Source organism: Myodes glareolus, chromosome 15, assembly GCF_982192425.1.
Source record: "Myodes glareolus chromosome 15, mMyoGla1.1, whole genome shotgun sequence".
NCBI classification, from domain to species: Eukaryota; Metazoa; Chordata; class Mammalia; order Rodentia; family Cricetidae; genus Myodes; species Myodes glareolus.
In genome coordinates this window covers 32065805-32072805 of record NC_142040.1, presented here as the reverse complement: position 1 = coordinate 32072805, position 7001 = coordinate 32065805, and positions in this window count along the sequence as shown.

Sequence of the window (7001 nt, the reverse complement as noted above, 5' to 3'; positions counted from 1 at the left end):
CAACAATGTTGCCATAACCTAGCTAACTTAAGTAATATGTTGCATGCTAAAATGTTTGTATTTCTACATGAAAAAAAATCTAAGCATTCCTAGATTTTAACCTATAAAATATGGAAGAAATTGTCAATATTTGAAAAATGTATAAAATGAGCAAATAACAGAACTTCAGGTTATTTTATAGAAAATTCTTCCAAAAAGTAAAACCTTATACATACATACATTATAAACATTGTTTTGCTTCTTCAACTGGGTAGTCACCAAATGTGTTCCAGCCTTGAAAATTACTCAGCTTTTGCTTCCCCGGGTTGCAGCCTCCTAAGAATAAAATGGTGTTGCATAAATGGCAATTAAAAACCTTTCTTGCTCCAGCCCCACCTGCCATTTCAGTACTTCAGTCACTTTCCACACACCTAATTACTCATGCTTATTTATAGATGAATTCAGAGGGATGGCTGACTTTGGCAAACAAATAAACCCTCGTAGCCTCCATTAGCTCAGAGAGCTCTACCTTCCCCAAACTTGGGGCTGTTGCCATAACACTTTGTTTCTATGGAAGACATGGTGTCCCCTGCACAAAGATGTTGCCCTTGATGTTTTTATCAGTACTATGACGGTTACCAGCTTCACCTTGGCTTGAACTGTGAAACCCCTATGGATATTTGAAGTAGCAGTGTTTGAGACTATAATCACAGTTAAGAACATACATATGTTTTTTCCATGAGGAATACAGGAAAGGAGATTTCCCAGGATGTATGAGGGATTGGAGATGGCCACGGGGTAATCTGAGCCCAGAATATAGAAAACACATCCATTTCTCTTAATACTCAAACTTTCAAACCAGCAGAACCATACTTCATCCAACTTTCAGACCTACAACCTGGCAGAAATATAAGCAGATATCTTTGACTAGATATATTAGTTAAGACTAGCTTTTTTTAGACCCCAAGAGAGACATACTTGGATCTACATAGGAAGGCTAAAAAGACAAGATCTCCTGAGTAAATTGGAAGCCTGGGAGCCACAGAAAAGGATAGAAAAGGAGAGGGGAAGAAGGAAAGGGAGTGGAGAAAAATGTATAGCTCAATAAAAACAATAAAAAAGATTATTTTTTCCTGGTCATAGATGATAAATATACATTGGTAGACCAACTATAAATTTTATCCTTGGTAACTGGGTCCTGTGAGCTATATATTACAACCGACTGGATTTTTGACACTCCTTCTAAGCATAGAAACCTCAATCACTAACCTATGCCGGTGTAGGAGGTTCTTCTGTTTATGTGTTGCTTTCATTGGTTGAATAAAGAGACTGCCTTGACCTTTTGATAGGGCAGCCCTTAAGTGGGTGGAGTAGACAGAACAGAATGCTGAGAAGAAGGGAAGTGTGGCAGACATCATGAATCTCTGCCTAAGACGAACGTAGGTTAGACTATCTCCTGGTAAGCCATGACCTCGTGGTGCTACACAGATTATTACAAATGGGTTGAATCAAGATGTGAAAGTTAATCAATAAGAGGCTAGAGCTAATGGACCAGGCAGTAATTTAATTAATACAATTTCGTGTGGTTATTTTCGGGGTTAAGCAAGCCGGGTGGCTGGGAGCTGGGTGGGACGTGGCCTGCGTCTCATACTGCACTATGCTAATTAATAGTCACTGCTTAGTCCTCTCTCATACTAATTTAACAAAAACTATGACTTAGATATTAGTATAAAGAGTAACTCATCCTATTTTCCTTTCTCCCAGATTTATTTTAATTTTGTTCTTAGCATCTGATAAAAATAATATAAAGATTTTGATAGACTGAGGCTAATTCTGTGTACAGGTTACTAAACAAATGAGTTTACCATGCTTACAGCAGTGCCCAAAGTCCAGTCATTTGGCTATAATATAATTAACCTTTACCAGGAACCAATGTTTGAGAAAGATTTATGTAAGTTATATATATGAGTGTTTTCCTACATGTATGTATATATACTCTGTACCTGTTTAGTGCCCACTGAGGCCAGCGGAGACTGTCAGATCCCCTGAAACTGGACAGTAGTGAACTGCCATGTAGCTTCCAGGAACAAAACACAGGTCTTTTGTGAGAACAGCCAGTTAGCTCCCTTATCTGTTGGTCCATCTCCCCGTCACATCCCATTTTTTGCTTTATTTTATTCTTTTGTGTGTTTGCTTTTGTGTGGGCATGGAAGTGGGTGTTCAACTTTGTGACCTCCTTAAAGAAGAGATGAGAAAGTATAGTGTCTCAGCTTAAGTCACAAGTATTTGGAGGTGTGACATAGATGGATTTGACCCTCATTTTGTACCACTTATGTGGTGACAGCAGCAACTTCCTGAGTACTATTTGTCTTGATAGCCATTTAATAGATACTATTCTATTCTATGTGAGGGCATAAACTCTCAAACATCTTGATATGGTAATGCTTTGTCCCAAAGGGGAAACCTATAGATCCCCTGTATCCATTGGCTCTTGTGTTCCTTTAACTTATTTCCTGGACCAGACCCTCTGTTGGGCATGAAATATGACACTGCTTTTTACATTGGATTGTAAATTCTGAGCATGGTTGTGACAACACTGTGTCTTCCTCAGGAGGAAAGTTTATTCTTAGGGTAAGGGCAAGTAGCTGAAACTGAGTTCCAGGATCCCATCTCAACAAATCCTTCTAGGGCTGCGGTTTTAAACGTCAGGGTCATGACCCCTTTGCTGGTCAAAGGACTCTTTCACAGGGGTCGCTTAAGATCACCAGAAAACATAGATATGCACATGATGATTCATAACAATAGTAAAATTATAGTTATGAAGTAGCAATAAAAATTTTATGGTTGGGTGTCACCACAACATGAAGAACTGTATTAAAGGGTCACAGTATTAGGAACCACTGGTCTAGGGCATCAGGATACTGAGGGAACTATTTTTACTCTTAATAATAATAATATAAAAATAAATATAAATTTTATTTGTATTTTTATGGACATAGGATACATATTAAAAATGAATCCCAATGGCATATTGCTATGCTCATAGATCAGTGCAGCGCTCAACCTGAATCAGAGAATCTTCTTGCAGTAGATGGTAATTAACAGAGACCCACAATTGGATACTATGTGCACAGTGAGAGACTTTAAAACACTCAATCCTAAAGGAGATAACTTCATCCATTCCTTCTCCTCAAGGATCAGGGCTCTTTGCTGAAGAGGAGACAGGAAGATCCTTGGAGCCCAAGGTGGCTGATGACTCCATGGAAACAGTGTCTTCCAGACACAGCAGTGTTGGTGCGGAACAGTCACAGGGAACGTAACAGCACACCCAAGACCTGTGTGAGTTCAAACCAGACAAAACCCCAGTCCTGACAACGCCCTGACCCAACCAAGAAGCTGTTTGCAACTGTTACCTGCTGGGGAAGGGAAAGTCAGTTCTCTCCAGCGGAGTGTCACTGGCTGCATCAACCAGGAAAGGCGGGTCAACACCAAAGGGATTCTGTTTTGGTTTCTTTTGTTTTGTTTTGTTTTTGTCTCATGTGTGTGTGTTTTGTTTTGTTTGGTACTTTTTCTCTTACAGAATTTATGTTTGAATTTTTGTTTCTTTTATTGTTTATTGTGGGAGAATTGTCTGTATTCTGTCAATCATGCTTTAAATAAACACTGATTGGCCAGTCTGGAGGTATAGGTGGGAAAGACAGACAGGAAGTGGAAATGATGCAAGGAGAGCAGGAGAATTCTGGGGAGGAGGAAGTTGATTCCTTGCACTCCTGCCCAGATCACCAAAGCAGCAGGATGTGACTTGCCCCACTGAAAAAGGTACTGAGCCACATGGCTAACATAGATCAGAAAAATGGGTTAATCAAGATGTAAGAGTTAGCTAATAAGTAGCCTGACCTAATGGGCCAATCAGCATTATAACTTACAGAGATCTGTGTGTGATTTTTCTCTGGGACTAAACAGCTGGGGGACTGGGCAGGACAGAAACACAAACAAACAGGCCCCAACATGTTACAGTTTATTAGGATTTTTTTTTCTGAGAAAGAGAGCACACAAAGTTGGGCTGTAGGGAGGTGGAGAGCACCGTGGAGTTGAAAAGAATATGATCAAAATATATTGTATGAAAAATTTGGAAAAAATCTATATACAATGTAAGCACATGCATATTTATAAAACATATAGACATAAAATTTAAACGCATAGAAATGAATCTTCTCACAAATCACTGGAGTGCCAAGGAGCAGAAAAGGAGTTAAGGTAATGTATTCAGGCTCAGAACAAAAGCTAGAGAGAGGGATGGAAGTTTTACTCCTCCCACCACTAGCCATGGAACCTTACTGGTCTGTGAGCTTAAAACAGTCTCTGTGCTTCAATTTACTTATCTTTGAGAAGGAAATGACCAGTTCCTACCTCAAATAGCAGTATAAAATTTAAGTCAGGTAATGCGTGTGACGTGTTCATGACAGCACCTGGCATGCTGAGTGATCCGTAGGTGGCCATCATTAGCACCAGACTTGCCTGGATGTTGTGTGAGTCAGAAAGGAACAAAGAGTCGCTCTACTGTCCTTTGATAATGAGGGACTATTGTAAGCCCACACATGGAAATACGGAGGATTAGTGATTGGTAATTTCTAAATCATGTGGCTGATTCCTCCATCATTCCTTTAGCCACCTGTGCATATTATATTAGCGGTGCTTGACGGCCTGGTGTCTGATGACTGTTGTGGCTGAGCTCCACATGTCATCTGTAAAACTTAGTCACGGAACTTCAGCTTAATATGTGGTCTATGACTGATGTCCCTCTCACTGTAGTTACCTGCAATGGAACCAAAGCTCCCAGACCAGGCTTTGGAGAATAGGAGTTATTAGCGTTAGCACAGTACTCTCTGCCCTGACATCTAAACGGTCAGAGAGCAAGGTTGCCATGCATTGGCCCACAAGGTGTAATGTTTCTCTTCTTCCTGTAACTTGTCCATGGATGAATGTCAGAGAAGTAGTATGTCTGTTAGAATCTTCCAGTTGTTGGAAATGATGGTGAGCTTTGTTTTAATGTCTTATGAAGTTTTCATGAGCAATCCAGGCTTAATTGTTAAGAATAATTGTATTGAAGTTCATGTAAGTGGAATACAAGTTTATGAATGAACTTTTCATCTACTTTTCTCCACAGTTCTTAATGTAAATTAGTCTTTTGGTTTTGAGACTTCTCTAAAGGAAACTGTCTCCTTATTCCCTTTCGGCAGCTAATGAGTCTTAGCCATTCCGAATGTAAAGTTTATTCTAACAACAAAAAACCACTAAGGTAACTACCATTCTCAACCATGGTCTACATTTTTCCCCCTTCTTAACCCCTTTCAAAAACTGAAGTGGACTTTTTATGTTTATAGGTAGGGATGAGATTGGTTGACAGAAGTCTAAATGTTCCATTTAAAATCCCGGTCTATGGAGTTTTTAAGTTTAGGAAGCCACTACGTTCTTGACCATGGCAATAATGGGCAGCAACAACAATGTGAAGGTCTGTGCTTCCCAATAGCTATTGGTTTTAAGAATTTCTTGATGCTCTTTACAGACTGCCTTTGATGTCAATCCTTTATTTCTATTAGTCAGGTGCACAGGATCATCTTTCGTTTTATTTTGTCTTGTCCCCAAGCACTCCAATTTAGTGGCCAAGCATTTGGAGAAAGGCCGTATGATCTCTCTGGCTCCACTGAGTGTCTGCGATACCCAGCTTCCACAGATAGCCTCCCATAGCATCTGCTCATCCTGTTTCCTGCCGTGCAGCTCTCCTTGGCTGAGTCTGTTTTCACTCTCCCTGGAAACTCTATCCCGAATGGTCTGTCTCCATCTCCCTTTAAAACTCTTCCCTCTCCTCTCCTCAAATAATGATGGAGCGAGGTCACACCCAGTTCTCACACCCTATCAAGTATTTTCTCAGTAGTTTGCAGGAAACACCAAACAAAAATGCCATTTTAAAAGAGGTGTACTTTTTTTTTTTTAATTCTAAAATGTAAGCTCCTCAAGATTGGGACAATGTGTTCTCTGTTCTAGTATGCTGTAAATGCTCAGGAAATATTGATGGTGGCAGGAAAGAACAAACACACAAAAAAACCACCTTCCAGTTGTAACAGAAAAGCAAGATTCAAGGAATCGGATTAAAGGTATACAGACAAGTTGGTTCACACAGCACGAGCCTCTAGCAATCCAGTGGTTGTTAGACAGGGACACCGTTTCTTCCTAACGCTATCGCTGTCATTGCAGAGCTCTCTTCATGGCAAAACAGAGCCCCACTAGCTGTCTAGGATGGTTGACTGCCAGCTCCATCCTGTGCTTCCCTTCACAGCCAACAGAATATAGCTTTTGTCCTAGTATTTGAAGCAATGATTTGAAACTCGCTCCTAGTTCAGAATGCTTGGGCTATATGTTTAATCCTGGAGTCATTGACTGCAGCCAAAGGGCCATCTCTGGCACGGTGGTAGGACAAGTTAGTTCTGAAGCTCAAAGTTTGTGTGGAGAAAATAGTTGGTGGTGGTTGTTTTTTACTCTTTACTCTTTTGGGGGTCCACCGCCCAGCTCCTAAATAAATCACACAGAGGCTTATTCTTTTTTATGAATACCCGGCTTTAGCTTGGCTTGTTTCTAGCTAGCTTTTCTTAAATTATCTCATCTACCTTTTGACTCTGGGCTTCTATTTTTATTTCTGTATATCTTTTCTTTACTTCTTATTCTGTGTCTGACTGGCTGTCCCTTCCTTTTCTTACTCCTTGATCCTCTCTTGCTTTTTTTCTCCTATTTATTCTCTCTGCCTGCCAGCCCCGCCTATCCTTTCTCTTGCCTTGCTATTGGCTTTTCAGCCCTTTGTTAGACTAATCAGGTGTTTTAGACAGGCAAAGTAACACACCTTCATAGAGTTAAACAAATGCAACATAAAAGAATGCAACACATCTTTGCATCATTACACAAATGTTCCACAGTGTAAACAAATGTAACACACCTTAAAATAATATATGGATAATCTCAGAAAAGAG